General features: G+C 39.9%; 1 long non-coding RNA gene across 1 annotated transcript in view; it reads right to left on the bottom strand.

The window, feature by feature from the left end:
- Positions 1-21054, bottom strand: part of LOC127907427 (uncharacterized) — a 55721-nt gene extending 34667 nt beyond the window's left edge. Inside the window, exons 1-2 of the long non-coding RNA XR_008064396.1 lie at positions 20976-21054; positions 20644-20668 (exon numbers count right to left, since the gene is read on the bottom strand). This is a non-coding gene — a long non-coding RNA (uncharacterized LOC127907427). The remainder of the gene's footprint in view (positions 1-20643; positions 20669-20975) is intronic.
- Positions 21055-22304: the final 1250 nt, after the last annotated feature.

Raw genomic sequence — 22304 nt, 5'->3', positions numbered from 1 at the left:
TGATTTTTTGTTTCCCATTAATATTAACTGATCAGAGAATGGGATTTTTTTGTGGGATGTTCAGAGAAACCATCAGAATTATCAATCCATCACCCTCTCAATATGCAGAGAGAGAAAGAGAGGAGGTTAGGTGGTGGACATGGAGACCTTCATGCCGACAGAGCAGTATGCCTCTTTTATCAAAGATAAGTAGTATTGATTTACTTTGAGACTGAAAATGGGTTGGTTTTAAGAGCTGACATTTAATAATCTCCACCTAATCCATGTTTTGCTGGGAGCTACTTGAGATCTTGGTGAGTCCTCTATTGTTTCTCTCTTTTCCCCCATGTATACTGTGTATGAATGATTACAGTGGTATACATACACCTCTCAGCGGGTTATAATAATGGGAGCCAACAGTAAATGGTGCTTTATTTTATATAGCGACATAAGAAATGCTATTACCAGCACTTAGTTTTATTACTTGACAACATATAGTGAAATACACATATACTAATGTATTCACCTAGGTATCCTGGCCTACTGTCAGGGTTCACGGCAGGGATTCAGGCCTTGACCCTGTCCATTAACGAGGTGGAGCATTCTTGCTGCTGCCCTCAGTACCCAGTGTCTCAGTGGAGGCGCACTGAAACACAACACACCAAATGAGATGTGACTTGCACCGTGATACTGTTCTATTTATTCTGGACGACATTGAGCGAGATGAAAAAGCGCTCACCTGCTGCTTGATTAGGTTTGGTGTCTATCCAGCCCGTGGAGGACTGCACAATTTTCACCCTCAGATTCAAGGGTAGGAGTCATGCACCCCTCCCCTAAAACGGAACCAAAACAATAGCTCATTATCTAGTGTGAAATTCCATCTCTCATATGTGAGGTGGGAGCGTAGCGAAAAACATGTTAGAATCTGTGTTTGAGTGTGTGTCTTGGCTTTTATTTTCACTGCAGGCTTGCTCCCCAGGGTTTGAGCAGAGGCCCCTCGAGTAGGTTGCAAGGGGAAATCACAGCAGCCAGTCTCCATCACTCAGCCCTTGTTGAGGCTGTTTTTGTTCCCCTTCAATTGATGCAGGTTAAGAAAAAACACAGAAAGCGTGAGTTTTTAAGAGAATGGCTGCAGCAGGATTAATGATCAGAGCAGCAAACTTGGCTTTTGCTTGCATCAGGTAATCAATGATGTTCAGACAGGCAGATGGGAGGCCAGTATAGGGGCTCGGTGATAGCACGCAGAGCAGTAGCAGTGACTAACCTCCCTTCATTTCTCACTAAGACAGAGGGCCTGGGCTAACCAAACAGACAAGGTTAAACACTGCTGATACCAGAGTTGAATCACGGGGGCTTTACAAAATCGAATGATTATATTACATTTCTTTCTAGGCCTTATTGTGGAATGTAGCATAAAAATGATTGTGTTGTTTATGATGAAGAAGATCAACCATTAAGTACCTATATTTTGGTATGATATGATAAGATATATTATATAATCTGACAGTACAAAGCAGCTAAAAATGGCAGTGTATGACAACAAACAGACAAGTCATCACACATAAATTGTTGTAACACTGCCTGCCATTGTTTGTGGAAAATGAATGCTCAATATCTCAATGTGGAGCATCTGGTGCATGTAATTGGATTATAACAAGTTAAAGTCAATTCAAAGATTTCAGTCATAGAAAGTTTCTAGAATTTCAAACACACTGGGCTTTGATTGACGTGACGGTTTGTTCAGTGTTTAATTGCATTTTCATAGATCTCCTGTCATGTTGACTAAATTTTGTGTTTATTGCTGATTCCTTTCCTAGCTTTTCTTTGTTCTTACTTCTGATGTTCTAGAAAAGTACCTGCTTTCATTTTCCCATTGCAGTCAAATTCAAATGAATAAAAATAAATGTTACAACTTCAAAGCTATTTTCATGTTTATTAGATGGCTATGGAGTATGAATAATGTTTACAGAATGACTGTCATTAGCCTAATTTGTGTCATTATACATTAATTGTATAAGGTTAGAACATGCTGCAGGTGGAAAACAGTTAAATATAGCTTTTCTTTGTTCCTACTTGTGATGTTCTGGAAAAAGTATACTGCATGTATATGTGTATTAGTCCTGAAATGGCCCATAGTGAATCTTATCTTGAATCACAATGTATATACAGTACCAGTCAACAGTTTGGACACACCTAGTCATTCAAGGGTTTTTCTTTATTTTTACTATTTTCTACATGGTAGAATAATAGTGACAATATCAAAACTATGAAATAACACATATGGAATCATGCAGTATCCAAGAAAGTGTTAAACAAATAAAAATATATTTTAGATTTTAGATTCTTCAAAGTAGCCACCCTTGACTTGATGACAGCTTTGCACACTCGTGGTGTTCTCACAAACAGCTTCACCTGGAATTCTTTTCCAACAGTCTTGAAGGTGTTCACACATACGCTGAGCACTTGTTGGCTGTTTTCCTTCACTCTGTGGTCCAACTCATCCCAATCCATGATGGCATATCGCTGCAGAATGCTCTGGTAGCCATGCTCTTTATGTGTGCCTTGAATTCTAAATAAATCACTGACAGTGTCACCAGCTAAGCACGCCCACATCATTACACGTCCTCCTCCATGCTTCACGGGATCGAACCACACATGCAGAAATCATCCGTTAACCTACTCTGTGTCTCAAAAAATATAGCAGTTGGAACCAAAAATCTAAATTTTGGACTCCCCAGACCAAAGGACAGATTGCCACCGGTCTAATGTCCATTGCTCGTGTTTCTTGGCCCAAGCAAGTCTCTTATTATTATTGTTGTCTTTTAGTAGTAGTTTATTTGCAGCAATATGACCATGAAGGCCTGATTCACGCATTCTCCTCTGAACAGTTGATGTTGAGATGTGTCTGTTATTTGAACTCTGTGACTCATTTATTTTGGCTGCAATTTCTGAGGCTGGTAACTCTAATGAACTTATTCTTTGCAGCAGAGGTAACTGGGTCTTTCTTTCCTGTGACGGTTCTCATGAGAGACAGTTTCATCACAGCGCTTCATAGTTTTTGCAACTACACTTGCAGAAACGTTCAAAGTCCTTGAAATTTTCCACATTGACTGACCTTCGTGTTTTAAAGTAATGATGGACTGTCATTTATATTTTGCTTATTTGAGCTGTTCTTGCCATAATATGGACTTGGTCACTTATCAAATAGGGCTATCTTCTGTATACTACCCCTACCTTGTCACAACACAACTGGCTCAAATGCATGAAGAAGGAAATACATTCCACAAATTAACAAGGCACACCTGTCAATGGAAATGCATTCCAGGTGAATATCTCATGGAACTGGTTGAGAGAATGCCAAGAGTGCAAAACTGTCATCAAGGCAAAGGGTGGCTACTTTGAAGAATCTCAAATATAACATACATTTTGATGTGTTTAACACTTTTTTGGTTACAACATGATCCCGTATGTATTATTTCATAGTTTTGATGTCTTCACTAGAAAATAGTAAAATAAAGAAAAACCCTTGAATGAGCAGGTGTGTCCAAATGTTTGGCTGGTACTGTCTTTGACTAGGCCTGGAATTATTATATATGAGGTCATCTGAACTTTTAGTTTTTACATCAGTTGACCCTGGAGTTCCATCCCGGATTTCTGTATGTGAAGGCAGCTCATGTGACTGTGATGAAGCGCCCATTAATTTGAGCATGCTGACCTTACAAAGGAAAACTGTCTCAAACTTAGTCAAATCTCAGAAGTAGCATAGGATCAATCGAGCTGACTCAAGCATTTTACCAGTGTGATTCTCAGCCAAGGGTGTCAGTGCATGATAATACCGCCATCTATCATGGTGATGAGACTAAGTATTGGCTCCCTGTGACAGACGCTGAGGAATGGGACTCCTCTAAGACAGACTTCACAGACTCACTAGATCAGCAGCCTGGCTCTCTCACAAAATGTCGCAATCCATCCCAAATCCATTCAAGAACTGGAATGAATAGCCAGACCTCGTTAACGCTTTTTTATTTTCATGCATTACTTTATATATTTAAATTGAGAACTATCAAATCATGTTTTTTTTCTGTGACTGACATTGATAAGAAATCAACACTGTTCATAACTTTGTCTCTAGAGCCTTTTTTCTCTAATTTGGTTAGGTCGGGTTGTGACTAGGGTGGGTACTCTAGTTTTTGTATTTCTATGTTGGCCTGGTATGGTTCCCAATCAGAGGCAGCTGTCTATTGATGTCTCTGATTGGGGATCATATTTAGGCAGCCTTTTCCCACTGGGTTTTTGTGGGATCTTGTTTTTGTGTAGTTGCCTGGGAGCACAGCATTTGCTGCACGTTTCATTTGCTGTTTATTGTTTTGTGAGTTTCATTTAATAAACATGTGGAAGTCTATGTACGCTGCGCCTTGGTCCGAGTATGATCACCACGACGATCGTGACAGATATGGTGGTGATATAATGAAATACAGTGGAACAGAGGATGGAAACCTCTCACAATGCAGGGTTGGTAGTGCTGTCACTACCTTCAGTAGTTTATGGTTACAATCAGAACTCAATTAAGCTGTTCCTTATTTATTGACATTCCTTGCCTGTGTCCCAGTAATTAGTAATTTAAAAGGAATCGACATAATGACTAGGTAGACAAGACGTGTTTTCTGATATGGATTGTTTTAAGAAAAGCCTAATTGGAGTAGACTGAGAGCAGAATTCTCAATAAAAAAAGCAATGAAACAACTTAATGCTTGACATCCCTCTGGTAGTATATCTCTGCAGAGAACTGCTACTCCACACTGGCTATCACATCTGGCAATTTGAGACACAAACAGAACTTACCATATTATTCATCATTGGTATATTGTCTGTTGTCTTGTCACTTCAGTTCTGAATATTATCACCCTTGAAATTGCGTCAAACCACACGTACTTGTAACATTGAATAGTTAGCAAAGAAAAGGTTGAATATTCTAATAGTTTGAATTTCTTTCTGATTAAATTACGTTTCACTGAATCTTAACTGCTTTTTGTGAACCTACTTATGTGCTCCGATTTGCAATTTGACTGAAATTGAAAATATAATTGTATTATATAAATAACTGAGAAAGACAAACAAGCATTTTTCACTTAGCCTACTTTCAATTTGGCTTTACAGTGCCTTCGGAAAGTATTTCAGACACCTTGACTTTTTACACATGTTGTTACGTTACAGCCGTATTCTAAAAATGGATTAAATAAAAACAAATCTTCAGCAATCTACTCACAATACCCCATAATGAAAAAGTGAAACAAGTTTTTAGAAATGTTAGCAAATTTCTAGAAAATTATAAAATAATAATACCTTATTTACATAAGTATTCAGACCCTTTGCTTTGAGACTTGAAATTGAGCTCAGGCGCATCCTGCTTACATTGATCAACCTTAAGATGTTTCTACAATTGGAATCCGTCTGTGGTAAATTCAATTGATTGGACATGATTTGGAAAGGCACACACCTGTCTATTTAAGGTCCCACGGTTGACAGTGCATGTCAGAGCAAAAACCAAGACATGAGGTCAAAGGAATTGTTCGTAGCGCTCCGAGACAGGATTGTGTCAAAACATAGATCTTGGGAAGGGTACCAAAACATTTCTGCACCATTGAAGTTCCCCAAGACCACAGTTGCCTCCATCGTTCTTAATTGGAAGAATTATGGAACCACCAAGACTCTTCCTAGAGCTGGCCAACCGGCCAAACTGAGCAATCGGGGGAGAAAGGCCTTGGTCAGGGAGGTGACCAAGAACCCGATGGTCATTCTTACGGAGCTCTAAAGTTCCTCTGTGGCGAAGGTTCACATTCCAACAGGACAAAAACCCTAAGCACATAGCCAAGACAAAGCAGGAGTGGCTTCTGCACAAGTCTCCGAATGTCCTTGAGTGGCCCAGCCAGAGCCTGGACTTGAACCTCGATCTAACATCTCTGGAGAGACCTGAAAATAACTGTGCAGCAACGCTCCTCATCCAACATGACAGAGCTTGAGAGGGTCTATAGAGATGAATGGGAGAAACTCCCCAAATACAGGTGTGCCAAGCTTGTCATACTCAAGAAGACTTGAGGCTGTAATAGCTGCCAAAGGTGCTTCAACAAAGTACTGAGTAAAGGGACTGAATACTTATGTAAATATGATATTCAATTTTTTTATTCATATAAATTAGCAAAAATTTCTATTTTTTTTAAATATATTTTGTCATTATGGAGTATTGTGTGTAGATTAATGAGGGGGGAAACAATTTAATACATTTTAGAATAATGCTGTAACCTAAAAAATCTGAAAAGAACAGGGGGTCTGAATACTTCCCGAAGCACTGTACATGCAAACCAGTGTCTAAAAGAGTCAAGGTTAAGTTATGCAATGAAGGGGGAAACCGAAGACGTGTATACCATTTCACCAATTCAATGCTGATAACAGATTTATACCTCTTTAATACCTCTATCCTGGAATCAATTTCTTTTTAGTCCCAGTTAAAGGTAAAAGGTCATATAATAATTAAAGTCATCAGGTGCTGTGAGATTATTGCTTAAATTCCGCAATCAGTGCTAATTTATCAAACTAAGTGATTTATCATATTTAGTCCCCTCACAGTTTGCATGTATCTTGTCATAATTAATTATTTGTGGGATAAATTGTGGCCGTAATAATAGTGATGACAGAAAAGGAACCGTGCCACAGATGAAGACTGATGACAGATTTAAGCATCGGACATGACAGTCGGAACGTGGCAGAGATTGGATCCGTAACCCTCTGAGCAGATAATAAATTATCTCTCTCAAATTAAGTGATTGATTTGCAGGGGTAGCTGCCGCACCTGGAATGGGTTTTCATACCCTTGTATTTTACTGTGAAGGTGGCAAAATACCTCTTCCACTCCGAGAGAAAACCAAGCTGCCGGATGAGCAAAGGAAGAAGCCATGGCGTTAGCTCAACAATCTGAACAGGTCAACAGTCAGACTCCTACAACCTTCAGAACTGTCATTCACAGTAGTCCTGACTCTCCCCCCTCACACTTGCCAACCTGTCTCTCTGCCCTGCTGGCCACACACAGAAATGTCTGAGGGGAAACTCCAGGGGGTTGATGGAAAGTTATGACATGTGACATCAGAGCACAGTTCACCTTCAGACAAATGGAATCTGTCAGCTTTCCCCTCAAAGACTGTCTGATGTTTTCTATTGCTGCTTGAATGCATCTGCCTTTTACCAAACATCTACTGTTTACTTCTGTTGCTTCAGTCTCACCTCTCATGACAAGCGATCCCAGGAGAGTCTTGACTTCCTTCTTTTCACAGGTTCTTTCCCGGCGACTGGGCTTTCATTGAACGAGGTGGGCCTCCGTTCTCTCATCACTAACTGAAAGTTCACAGTATTGTAATTAAGCAAGGCAAAGCTCTATGGAGGACTCCTGGGAATACTGATCTGGTTGAATCTCTCTGTATGACACTGTCAGCTCCCATAATCCAATCATGTGTTAAATATGAAAACTTGGTGGATTATCTCACCATATACTTAATTTGTGACAGTATATTCATACGAGATCTGTTTGGACTGCATTATACCATGAATAGATGTCAACGACTGTCTTTGTTTTAGCATGAACACAAGAGATTATCCATGTGATCTATAACATGTCCCAACACTTCTGATGTGTATTTGTTATCTTTCAGCACATTACCCAAAATGTATTTGTGTACTTACACCATAACTCAACTTGTTGATTCTATTGGGAGTCTGAAAGAATAGATTACATTGGCACATGTTCCCTCACAGTAGGCCTACATAAATGTACAAAGTAAGTAACATTAATAGGACAAACGTTTCTTAATTAATACTCAGAATTTATACACACATAATAACCATCATATTTAATGTGCTTGCTCATGAGTTAAGCTGTGCCACATACTCGTCTCCTGAATGATTATGATTATCACTACAATCTAGTCTAATCCATCACTGTCATGTGCCAGTTCCATCTTCAATTAGATCAAATAAAATAAAAAATCACAAACACTGATGACTAATAAATCAATTATGGTCCATTGCAGTGTTTCTCCTTAATCCATTTTCATGTAATTTACTGTTGATGTAGGATGCACCCAATACTAGTTTGGATAAACTGGGGCCTTTCAATTGTCGTGCTTTGCATTTGTTGAAGTGCACATTAAGTAATTATAATCCCTTTCATCCCTTTACTCAAAAGTATCAATATAAAGAATGTCATGTTATGCTAAGGATAATAAGTGATGGTCAGGGGTGTAAAGTACTTAATTAAAAATACTTTAAAGTAAAACTTAAGTTGTTTTTTTGGGGTATCTGTACATTATTATTTATATTTTTGACAACTTTTACTTTTACTCCACTACATTACATTAAATGATGTACTTTTTACGCCATACATTTTTCCTGAAACCCAAAAGTACTTGTTACATTTCGACTGCTTAGCAGGAAAATGGTCCAATTCAAACACTTATTAAGAGAACATCCCTGGTCATCCCTACTGCCTCTGATGTGGCGGCAGGGTTGTGGAGCAACTGTAATCAGTTACCAGCAAAAATATTGTAATCAGATTACAGATACTTTAGAAAAACTAGATGATTACTTCGAGGACTACTTTTACATTTCGAAAGGTTGTTTGCTGAAAAAAATATTGGACACTTCTATATTTTCTCAATGACATTCAAATCAGCATTGAAAAAAGATGCAAGTTTAAATTTGTTCCACCTGAGCGAGTCTGACCACAAGTCAGAGACCACTATGATCACACACCAAATGTGTTTGATAGATCGCTGGAAAAGAGCAGGAATAGAGCAGTATTTTCACTTTGGATGAATTGCGTGCCCATAGTGAACTGCATCAAAATCTGTCCTAAATTGCTAATATATGCATATTATTATTAATATTGGATAGAAAACAATCTGAAGTTTCTAAAACCGTTTGAATTATGTCTGTGAGTATAACAGAACTCACAGGGCAGGCAGTCTTCCAAACAAGTTTTGAAATCCTGAAAGTTGGGACAACTTTGATGTCATCGCCCCCTCCCTTCCCAACAAGTTATGGATCTGGAAACACTTCCTACGTCTTCCACTAGATGTCCTCAATTAGTAGAAAGTGTAAAGGAGCATTTGCTGTGAACTCTGACCTAATGGGAAGGAAAGTAGTTGATGTCGCAAAATAATGCCATTTTGTTGTGGCGCGTTTGTCTTTGAGTGCTTCGGATGTTCCAATCAGCCCCAGATGAAAACGAATGATCCGGTTGGAATGCTATTGGATATATATAATTATAACATCCTGAAGATTGATTCTGCACTTAGTTTGACCAGTTTCTTCGATCTGTAATATGTCTTTTGGAATTTTTGGAAGTTTTCATGCAAAGTTATCCAGGACCAGAAGTCATTTTTTGGGCATGTGAGCTGAAAGTGGTAGCAAATGCTGCTACTTGGACACTAGAATTGAACATGATGAAACAAAATGATTTATTGTTGAACTAGGACTCCTTGCACTACATTCTGATGAAAGATCATCAAAGGTAAGGGAATATTTATGTTGTAATTTTGTATTTCTGTTGACTCCAAAATGGCGGAGAAATATTGTTACGTCTGAGCGCTGTCTCAGATTATTGCAATGTTAGGCTTTTTTCTGTAACGTTAAAAAATAATGTGAAACTGCGGTTGCATTAAGAACCAGTGTATCTTTAATTATATGTAGAACATGTATCTTTAGTCAAAGTTTATGACGAGTATTTCTGTTATCTGGCGTAGCTTTCTATAATTCCTCCGGATATTTTGGACGATTTTCTGAACATGGTGTCAATGTAAACCGAGATTTATGGATATAAAATGCATATTATCGAACAAAACATAAATTAAGATTTTCAAGAGGGTAATGATTGATTTTTTTTATCCTGATTTTGTGATTTTTATCTTTTGCTGGAAAAAAGGCTACGTTTTTTATTTGGTTTGGTGGTGGTCTAACATAAATATATGTTGTGTTTTCGCCGTAAAACATTTTCAAAATCTGACACGCTGGGTAGATGAACAAGGTGTTTATCTTTCATTTGAGGTATTGGACTTGTTAATGTGTGTAGGTTAAATATTTCTAAAGAACATTTTTGCATTCCCTGCGCCACCTTTTCAGCTGAACGGGGGGGTGGAGTTCCCGTAGGGGAACCCATCGCCTCAACAGGTTTTAAACGGTCTATCAAACCTTGTTTTTGAAACAGTGGACAGCCAATGTAAAATGTGCTCTTGCAATAGGTGCGTAGTGCGGATCCAAGCCTATGGAATAGAAGTGGGGCTAATTCACGCTGATAAAAAAAATACACCCATAGGCCTAATGGACACGTGCAAACTTGCACACTTTTTATAGACTTAAAGGGGCAATCTGTAGTTGCTACATCAATTTTTGGACTTCTAAATTATATATATTAATGTAAAGATATCATTGAATTATATTATTATATGTAATATAAATCGATGGGTTAGAAGAACCCTACGTAACCAAATATTAAAGTAGCATTTAAAAACCATATATGGCCAGCTAAGTAAACTTTAACATTGATTTATACTGCAATAGATGTCGTTCAATTGCTAAAATACATTTTTGTCTTCATCTAATGCCTCTTAAGGGAAAGTAATCAGATTACATTACTGAGTTTGGGTAATCCAAAAGTTACGTTACGGATTACAATTTTGGACAGGTAACTAGCAACTGTAACAGATTACATTTAGAAAGTAACCCAACCCTGTCTGGCAGACTCACTAAACACCAATGCTTCATTTGTAAATGAGTGTTGGAGTGTGCCCCTGGCTTTCTGTAAACTGTAATAAACAAGAAAATTGTGCCGTGTGGTTTGCTTAATATAAGGAATGTGAAATTATAAATACTTATAATTTGAGCAATAACACAATAACATATTTGAGCAATAACACAATAACATATACTTTTGATAATTAAGTATATTTAAATCCCAATACTTTTAGACTTTTACTAAAGTAGTATTTGCTGGGGGACTTTCACTTTTACTTCAGTCATTTTCTATTAAGTTATCTTTACTTCTACTCAAGTATGACAATTGGGTATTTTTCCACCACTGGTGATAGCCTTAAATAGAGCTCTAGAACATTGCAGCTATACATCATTAAGTCCCCTGATGGCCAGTTAACAGAATGTCATTGAACCCAAAGATGTGTATTGATTGCAACTAAGCCCTTGGACAAACACGCCTTTCATGTCCAAATTTCAATAGATGATAAAGAATCAGACAAACCAAATGAGACGATAATCTTCCTCGTATCAATTTTCTGAAACTCAACAAAGTCACAATCTAAATTGGCTGCATCTGCTTGATCTGATAAACAGTATGTGAACAACACACACACACACACACACACACACACACACACACACACACACACACACACACACACACACACACACACACACACACACACACACACACACACACACACACACACACACACACACACACACACACTGTAGACTTCTGAAGAAAATCTGAATGCACTGACTCGGTGTCCCAGAAGAAATGAGAAGCTTTTATCAGCTGCAGTTGTTGGTGACAATTAGTATCAGTAGTATGATATGTCCGGGATCAGGGGAGGAGGTTGGAGGTGAGCGGTCCCGTTCTGGAGACGGTGCTCTGTTCAGTGGCTGAGAGCTTTGGACCACAGCCAAACTCTCCATTAGAGAGACGCGCAAGGTCACTCCACTGGGCTCTCCCCGTGCCAAGCTGCCCTGGCTCAGGCCTCTGCTAGAGAGATGTGGGCTATGCTCCAGCCCATCTGGGACAGGCTCCATGGACAGAGCCAGAGGTCACTGGACAGACCTAACCTAGCCATTGTCCAAAGTCTGGAGGTCGCCTGGGAGAAAGTAATAAAAAATAATACCAATTTTCCCTGTCTATGCAGGAAGGGTCCAGCTGTGCAATATAAACAGGTGGCCGTGGAGGTCAAAGAAGCCATTGGAAATACATCTCTTGGCTCTTGGGCATGCCCAAAAAGACAAATAATACTGCCAAAATTATATTTGTTAGCCTCTGACTAGTGCTTTTCATATGTATTTATTGAAAGGAGAGCCCCTTGTATGACCTTATCCAGACAAGACCTATATGCCATGCAGGCTTTCTGCCAAAGGCTCCATAATTGAGTCTGGAATAATTCCATAAGGATAGCTGATAGAGGTCAAAGACCAAGTTCACTGCCACTTGGACCCCTTATTAATGAGGAGATCACAGCCTTTGGACATGAGTATAAGGCACAGACCTTTCAATTTGAAGAGAGGAAGAGCTGTCTGTACATTAGCTTGGATTCAGACTACCCTACAAGATATGAATCTTGGGATCACGCATTTATGATATAATATTGGTTGGCAGTGCCTGTTTCAGTAGATTGACTCTTCAACACTGAAAAGAAGTCTATTTTAGAGAATGTGAAAGCATCTTCGTGGAGTATGCGTGATGTTCACTGTATTTATTGTAGCTCACAGTCGCAAGAAATCTAGTTTTCCAGCCTTTAACTGTAATATGATAGGGTTCATCTGCATAACTACGGCGGTGAATTATTAAGCTCTTCACTGTGGATGAGTGAGTCTCATTATGGTTCCCTCAGTACTGCAGAAAGATAAGCATTGCTGATTATTCTAGAATTTCCCTAGCTTCGGATATGCCGTGGAATGGGGAATTCACTTGTACGACCTGACAGATAAGACGGAGAATGTGTATTTCGATGTTCTTTCAGGCTCTGGGAACGGATGCAGAAGAAAAGGTAAGCAGTGTGATTCAACATTTCACTCTATGCAGACCGTACAGGCTATATAGTGATAACTTTTCAAAGTGAACAAAGGCATCAAAAGGCTCTGGAGACCCAGGGATTATTTAAATACTAGGTGTATTAGAAGCTCGGGCGTGCCTTCCATCCCTTAAGTCATCAACAAAACCTGCTCTACTTCTTCACTCTGTCTGAGCAGTGTGTATACTACTGACAAAAAGGAGAGAAGAAGATAAAGAGCACACTCACTCAACCAGGCTTTAACAGTATTACTGCATACTATACAAGAAAATCATGGAGGGGAAGGCACCATTCAAAGATAGGTCTGCCATTCCAAAGTCGATGTAAAAAAGAGTGACCAGTTATAGGGTCAATTCCATCTCATCAGATTGCCACACGAATGGATTTGATGATACGATTTGTTTCATTATGCCAATCTCCAAACAGCGACTGAGCAGACCCTGAAGTGTGTGAACCAAATACAAAATAATGTCTTCTTTTTGGGGATTTCAATATTTGAAGGTCGGCAAAATAACGTTTTTGACAGATGTTCCTTGTTTACTTTGAAATTTGAACATAAAATTGTTCAAACTGAGAGATGAATTGCTTGTTGTTGACTCATTATTATTGAAAAAAAAACGTTAATGAACATCGATAATGGATGTTGTAATTTTTTTTTTTATATTGCATGATAAATCATTCCAGTTTTTGATTGATTAGGATCATTACCATAATTGATTACCACGATAATCAAAACGTGACTCCATCAGTGAGTAGGTTTACACATACACAACGGGTAGAGATTCATCTGACGTGTTCTGCTCAGTCTGGAACATAGATGTCACAGGAAATTTGCAACCTACGGGGGGGATGTTTTTATTCTGACCTCTAGCTAAATGAACGATTGTCCTTGATCGGGTATGCACGGGAAATGGATGCATAAAGTGTAGAAAAAAAGAATCATGCTGTCCTGAAGGTTAATTTACTCTTAACTCTTAATAAGTGTACATCTGTGGGGACTTCATTATGGGGACATGCTAGATGCAGCCGACGACCAGATTAACCTTGTGGAGGAGGCACGTTTTCTTTCGCAACCTCCATCTATCTCCATACCAACACAATCGTCATGGGGTGTCTGACGCACGTGCTCGCCAAACATCTGTAGCAGACTAGGGGACTAGAACAATGGGAGAGTGTATCAGCATACAGAAAATGGGATGTGTGCTACCATTGTGGTTATAGTTTGGATTTATAGCCTTACACTTAATGATATCCTTAGTAGAAAAGTATAGCAATAGAGATAATGTAGTTCCAGATGTACACATAAAATGTTTGCTATTGCTGTATACTAATGTTTCTGCATAAGTGTAAAATTCCCTTGACATAGATTGCCTTGATTAATCAGGGGTGTGTCTTTACAACTGTCTGTGTGCAGTATAATACAATAATAAATTATAGTGGTTTTAACAACTGCTGAGTCTAGATTTACTCAGTGGATCTGTCTGTCTTTCCCACACTTACCGGGAAAGTTACAGCAAGGTTTTGCATTTTGAAACAATTGATTAATCAATTGATTAACCATTTATCAGTCAGCAATGCAGTTTGGTTCTCTTGCGACATGCATACCAACCACCTGGATTCCCCATGATAGTGAGAAATGAACACCATTTCATCCACAAGGTAATAACAGTGGAATATTGGCATTGAGGCTTTGCTGCAGGGTAAGAAAAACAACACATTTGTCCACCATTAGGAAAGGTGCTGATGCTTCAAAGTGTCAAAGTGAGTTTCTGTTGATGTAGCTTAAGGTTATGGTTTGGTCCCAGGGGAGATCAGGATCAGATTATTGAAATAATGCGTTTGTTCAGGATGGGAATTTATAGCCACAAACTGTCCATATTCATTTCTGAGAGCCAGAAATCTGCCTTCCATTTAATGTGAAAATGATGTGCGTTCTGCAGTAACAGAGATATAATTGACCCAGGCTCTGCAGGAGACATAGAGAAATGGGATTGACGTCCCACAGAGAAAATTCCTCCTCCTATGTGGTTTTCCCCCAGACTAAATACACCCCTCACCCCATTCCTCCTCCATCACCATCTATCATCTTATTTTTCTCCAAACGGTGTGGAAATGCTGGAGCTCTGTGCGTGTTCCCAGAATCTTGTGAGTTCTACCATAGGAACAGTAACGCCTTTCTGTGTTGCCTCACCTCCATTGTATCATATTCAATGTTTTCTAATGCTGCAATGTGTTATCTACCAAGGGTTAATAACCCTGCCCATTTATATAACCCTTATGAGTATTCTATAAAGTTGGGATATGTTAGCCAAAACCTTTAAAAAAACTATTTGATGAGCGCTCAAGTTAGATGACATGGACAGTGATCACTTCTGAAATAAATAATGAAGGTGGCGTTTTGCTCTTGGGGGAAGTCTGTCATGTGAACTGAGCTCTGAGCACTGTTACAGAACGGAAGCAGACACTTACACCGAGTGATTTGCTCCCACTACACAGGTACCATTGTAACTATTAATATGCATATGGGAAATGATTAAATGCCGCATAGGTAAAATGTGACAGGCTATAATAAATTAAAATTATAACCGCATATATTCCACATCTATTAATCATTTAATGCTATATTAATGACACATTTATCAGATGGGTGCAAAATGAAATATTAAACCGGTGGACCAACATTGCATAACTAAGTCATAGATTAAGGCAATCATGAAACCTTTACCGAGACAGTAAACAGGCAACTTGATACTCTAGTTGGCCCGGCCCCCAAAGTCACTCTTATCAGCTGTTGTTGTCTCACCTACTGTTTTAGCTACTGTTTTAGCTAGCTCTCCCAATTCAACACCTGTGATTACTGTATGCCTCGCTGTATGTCTCTCTCAAATGTCAATATGCCTTGTATACTGTTGTTCAGGTTAGTTATCATTGTTTTAGTTTACAATGGAGCCCTTAGTTCCACTCTTCATACCCCTGATACCTCCTTTGTCCCACCTCCCACACATGCGGTGACCTCACCCATTACAACCAGCATGTCCAGAGATACAACCTCTCTCATCATCACCTAGTGCCTGGGCTTACCTCCGCTGTATCCGCACCCCACCATACCCCTGTCTGCGCATTATGCCCTGAATATATTCTACCATACCTAGAAAGCTCCTTTTATTCTCTGTCCCCAACGCTCTAGGCGACCAGTTTTGATAGCCTTTAGCCGCACCCTCATACTACTCCTCCTCTGTTCCGCGGGTGATGTGGAGGTAAACCCAGTCCCTGCATGTCCCCAGGCACCCTCATTTGTTGACTTCTGTGATCAAAAAAGCCTTGGTTTCATGCACGTCAACATCAGAAGCCTCCTCCCTAAGTTTGTTTTACTCACTGCTTTAGCACACTCTGCTAACCCTGATGTCCTTGCCGTGTCTGAATCCTGGCTCAGGAAGGCCACCAAAAATTCTGAGATTTCCATACCCAACTATAACATTTTCCGTCAAGATAGAACTGCCAAAGGGGGAGGAGTTGCAGTCTACTGCAGAGATAGCCTGCAAAGTAATGTCATACTTTCCAGGACCATACCCAAACAGTTCGAACTTCTAATTTTGAAAACGACTCTCTCCAGAAATAAGTTTCTCAATTTTGCCGCCTGCTACCGACCCCCCTCAGCTCCCAGCTGTGCCCTGGACACCATTTGTGAATTGATCGCCCCCATCTAGCTTCAGAGTTTGTTCTGTTAGGTGACCTAAACTGGGATATGCTTAACACCCCGGCAGTCCTACAATCTAAGCTAGATGCCCTCAATCTCACACAAATCATCAAGGAACCCACCAGGTACAACCCTAAATCTGTAAACAAGGGCACCTCATAGACGTCATCCTGACCAACTGGCCCTCCAAATACAACTCCGCTGTCTTCAACCAGGATCTCAGCGATCACTGCCTCATTGCCTGTATCCGCTACGGAGCCGCAGTCAAACGACCACCCCTCATCACTGTCAAACGCTCCCTAAAACACTTCTGTGAGCAGGCCTTTCTAATCGACCTGGCCCGGGTATCCTGGAAGGACATTGACCTCATCCCGTCAGTTGAGGATGCCTGGTCATTTAAAAGTAACTTCCTCACCATTTTAGATAAGCATGCTCCGTTCAAAAAATGCAGAACTAAGAACAGATATAGCACTTGGTTCACTCCAGACCTGACTGCCCTCGACCAGCACAAAAACATCCTGTGGCGGACTGCAATAGCATCGAATAGTCCCCGCGATATGCAACTGTTCAGGGAAGTCAGGAACCAATACACGCAGTCAGTCAGGAAAGCTAAGGCCAGCTTCTTCAGGCAGAAATTTGCATCCTGTAGCTCCAACTCCAAAAAGTTCTGGGACACTGTGAAGTCCATGGAGAACAAGAGCACCTCCTCCCAGCTACCCACTGCACTGAGGCTTGATAACACGGTCACCACCGATAAATCCATGATTATCGAAAACTTCAACAAGCATTTCTCAACCCCCCCGCAGCTACTCGCCCAAGGCTCTCCAGGTTCTCCTTTACCCAAATCCAGATAGCAGATGTTCTGAAAGAGCTGCAAAACCTGGACCCGTACAAATCAGCTGGGCTTGACAATCTGGACCCTCTATTTCTGAAACTATCCGCCGCAATTGTCGCAACCCCTATTACCAGCCTGTTCAACCTCTCTTTCATATCGTCTGAGATCCCCAAGGATTGGAAAGCTGCCGCAGTCATCCTCCTCTTCAAAGGGGGAGACACCCTGGACCCAAACTGTTACAGACCTATTTCCATCCTGCCCTGCCTATCTAAGGTCTTCGAAAGCCAAGTCAACAAACAGGTCACTGACCATCTCGAATCCCACCGTACCTTCTCCGCTGTGCAACGGTCACGGGTGCACCTCAGCCACGCTCAGGTACTAAACAATATCATAACCGCCATTGATAAAAGACAGTACTGTGCAGCCGTCTTCATCGACCTTGCCAAGGGTTTCGACTCTGTCAATCACCATATTCTTATCGGCAGACTCAGTAGCCTCGGTTTTTCTGATGACTGCCTTGCCTGGTTCACCAACTACTTTGCAGACAGAGTTCAGTGTGTCAAATCGGAGGGCATGCTGTCCGGTCCTCTGGCAGTCTCTATGGGGGTGCCACAGGGTTCAATTCTCGGGCCGACTCCTTTCTCTGTATATATCAATGATGTTGCTCTTGCTGCGGGCGATTCCCTGATCCACCTCTACGCAGACGACACCACTCTATATACTTCCGGCCCGTCCTTGGACACTGTGCTATCTAACCTCCAAATGAGCTTCAATGCCATACAACACTCCTTCCGTGGCCTCCAACTGCTCTTAAACGCTAGTAAAACCAAATGCATGCTTTTCAACCGTTCGCTGCCTGCACCCGCACGCCTGACTAGCATCACCACACTGGATGGTTCCGACCTAGAATATGTGGACATCTATAAGTACCTAGGTGTCTGGCTAGACTGTAAACTCTCCTTCCAGACTCATATCAAACATCTCCAATCGAAAATCAAATCTAGAGTCGGCTTTCTATTCCGCAACAAAGCCTCCTTCACTCACGCCGCCAAACTTACCCTAGTAAAACTGACTATACTACCGATCGTCGACTTCGGCGATGTCATCTACAAAATTGCTTCCAACACTACTCAGCAAACTGGATGCAGTTTATCACAGTGCCATCCGTTTTGTCACTAAAGCACCTTATACCACCCACCACTGCGACCTGTATGCTCTAGTCGGCTGGCCCTCGCTACATATTCGTCGCCAGACCCACTGGCTCCAGGTCATCTACAAGTCCATGCTAGGTAAAGCTCCGCCTTATCTCAGTTCACTGGTCACGATGGCAACACCCACCCGTAGCACGCGCTCCAGCAGGTGTATCTCACTGATCATCCCTAAAGCCAACACCTCATTTGGCCGCCTTTCGTTCCAGTTCTCTGCTGCCTGTGAGTGCAAAAATCGCTGAAGTTGGAGACTTTTATGTCCCTCACCAACTTCAAACATCTGCTATCTGAGCAGCTAACCGATCGCTGCAGCTGTACATAGTCTATCGGTAAATAGCCCACCCATTTTTACCTACCTCGTCCCCATACTGTTTTTATTTATTTACTTTTCTGCTCTTTTGCAGACCAATATCTCTACCTGTACATGACCATCTGATCATTTATCACTCCAGTGTTAATCTGCAAAATTGTAATTATTCGCCTACCTCCTCATGCCTTTTGCACACAATGTATATAGACTCCCTTTTTTTCTACTGTGTTATTGACTTGTTAATTGTTTACTCCATGTGTAACTCTGTGTTGTCTGTTCACACTGCTATGCTTTATCTTGGCCAGGTCGCAGTTGCAAATGAGAACTTGATCTCAACCAGCCTACCTGGTTAAATAAAGGTGGGAAAAAAAACGGATTATAAGGAATTCCTTTGTGTTCTCTTAGGAATGTCTTCTTTGTGTTGCTCTCCACATCACCCATTCTGTCACACCTATGTGAAGGAGAGGATCTGTTGTGATAACATCCTCTAGGTCTGATATCTGATTGGAAGTTAACTCAAAAGTAATCCTATTGGTCAACAACTCAGATTTTTTTAATCTAAACTTATTCAAATGGTTATAAAGTGTCATTGCCACTTTCTCTTTGTTCCTGACCTGTGGTGGTGAGATACCTAGACTGTCTCTCTCCCTCTCCCATGAGCTATAGGCTGTGGCACAAGCCAAGCCATCTCTCTCTCTCTCTCTCTCTCTCTCTCTCTCTCTCTCTCTCTCTCTCGCTCTAATCAGGCCTTTAATAATGCCCTGTAACGCTTGTTAATGTTTTGTTACTTAATCTTTATGCCTTTCATAAAGGTATCATTCATTTTACAATCATAATACATCTTTGCCATTGATATAGACAATTCTATAGTCTCTTGTGGCAGATCCCCTAGCAGTTAAGAGCGTTGGGCCAGTAACCGAAAAGTCACTGGTTTGAATCCCAGAGCTGAGTTGATAAAGAATCTGTTGATGTGCCCTTGAGCAATGCACTTAATTCTAATTGCTTCTGTAAGTCACTCTGGATAAGCAGTGGTGGAATAATTACTTGAGTAAAAGTAAAGATACCTTAACCAGCTCGGGAGTTTAATTCCTCTGCTGGTAGCGTGACTACAGCTCAAGCTCATTACCATAACGCACAATGCGCAAAAATATTCCTAAAAATATTTAACCTCCACACATTAACAAGTAAAATAGCTCAAATGAAAGATAAACAAGTTGTTTATCTAGCCAGCAAGTCAGATTTCTAAAATGTTTTACGGCGAAAACATAGCACATATTTATGTCAAACCACCACCGCAGACATAGCTCATTAGCATAGCCAAGTAGGAAAAAATATGCAATCAACAAACGCAGGATTAAAAGAAAAATCATTTCACTAACCTTTTGAAATCTTCATCAGATGACAGTAATATAACATGTTACACAGTACATTCATTTTTTTCAATAATATGCTATATATATCCATAAATCTCTGTTTACAATGATGCATCGTTCAAAAATGCTACCCAAATGTCCTGAGAAATGACGATAGCCCGGCAGATAACGTCAGCTAACAAGGAATACACATCATAAACTTTGACTAAATATGCATGTTTTACATATGTATAGCAAGATACACTTCTTCTAAATGCAATTGCATTGTTACATTTAATTTTAACGTTACATTTTGCGTTCACTAGACTATAATATGGAGTCGGCGCTCCCACAGTAGCATAATGACTCCTCTATCTTGGAGTCGACAGAAACCCAAAATTAATACATTAAATATTCCCTTACCTTTGTTATTCTTCCATCAAACAACCTGTAAGGGATTATACTCACCAAATTAGCGTTCAGTTTTCAAGTCTGCGTCTTTCGGTTCTCAAAATAGCCTGATTTTGGTAAAAATGTAGTCAAAATTGAAGTGGTTGCGCACCAAAACTTCGAAAGTATATATAATATGTCCAGTAAACTTGTCAAACTAACTTCATAATCAAGCTTTAACATGTTATAAAGGTGTACAGCAATTTTGAGAACAAACAGAAACACAAGCACTGTTCAATCGATCTTGGAAAAGAGAGAGGACTTGACCATTGCGCACAGGTTTTTTTGAGTGACTGAGAGCTTACCGTGTGCCAGAGGGCGATTCTCAGAATGAGAAGTCCCATTGAAAGCTGAGATCACGCTGAACACGGGGAGACTGTTCCGGGTGCTGTGACTGTTTGTGAAGGGTGTTTGCGATGAGGGCAAAGGTGACCCAACTTTTCAGATGAGAAGAGATATTTTGGGAAAATGCAGATTTTGAGAGTTCTGCTATACATAGAGACATAATTTAAACGGTTTTAAAAGCTTTAGAGTGTTTTCTATTTATTTGCATATATTAGCAACTTTTGACAAAAATGTATCATGTTTTATATGGGTACCCAAATCCTCCAGAAGGGGCAGTAAACCGTGGTATCCTGAACAAAGGTGAAAACTAACCAGTAAAATACTACTTTAGTAAAAGTACTTTGTTTTAAATATACTTAAGTATCAAAAGTAAATGTAATTACTAGAATATACTTAAATATCAAAGTAAAGTGTAAATCATTTCACATTCCTTATATTAAACAAACGAGATGGCATGATTTTCAATTGTTTATTTGCGGATAGCCAGGGGCAGACTCCAACACTCAGACATAATTTACAAAAGACACATTTGTGTTTAGTGAGTCTGCCAGATCAGAGGCAGTAGGGATGACCAGGGATGTTCTCTTGATAAGTGTGTGAATTGGTCCATTTTCCTGTCCTGCTAAGCATTCTAAATGTAACAAGTACTTTTGGGTGTCACGGAAAATGTATGGAGTAAAAAGTACATTATTTTCTTTAGAAATGTATTGGAGTAAAGTAAAAGTTGTCAAAAATGTAAATAGTAAAGTACAGATACCCCAAAAAACGACTTAAGTAGTACTTTAAAGTATTTTTACTTAAGTGCTTTACACCACTGTGGATAAGAGCGTCTGCTAAATTACATAAATGTAAAACTATTGCTAGATCATCTTCATAGAGTCAGATATTCAGTTTCATAGACCTTGATCATATTAATTGCATATATTTATTACGGGTCCCATGTGAGGTACAGTATATACAAAACCTATATATGATCAATATTATTGCACTACAATAGCATCAAATTATGTACAATTTTAAACAATTTGCAGATTGACATCTTCAACTATCCCTTAAATATTAGTTTTGTTAAGCATAGTCCTAAAAAAACACATTTGAAAAGTGAAACTGTGCCAAAAAGACAAGGAAACCAAAAAATTCACAACTCAACGCACACATTTTTAAGAAAGGACTAATCGATCAATCTCAAACATCAATATCTGTTTGCATCCCTTTAACCGCATACGTTTGCCAACTAATGAAATCTGTGCATGGCTCCCCTCTTATCGATTTCAGAGAGCTCTAATTTG

Source organism: Oncorhynchus keta, chromosome 14, assembly GCF_023373465.1.
Source record: "Oncorhynchus keta strain PuntledgeMale-10-30-2019 chromosome 14, Oket_V2, whole genome shotgun sequence".
In the NCBI taxonomy this organism is placed as follows: domain Eukaryota; kingdom Metazoa; phylum Chordata; class Actinopteri; order Salmoniformes; family Salmonidae; genus Oncorhynchus; species Oncorhynchus keta.
Note: the sequence above shows the minus strand (reverse complement) of the source record. Positions and strands in the feature narration are given on the sequence as shown.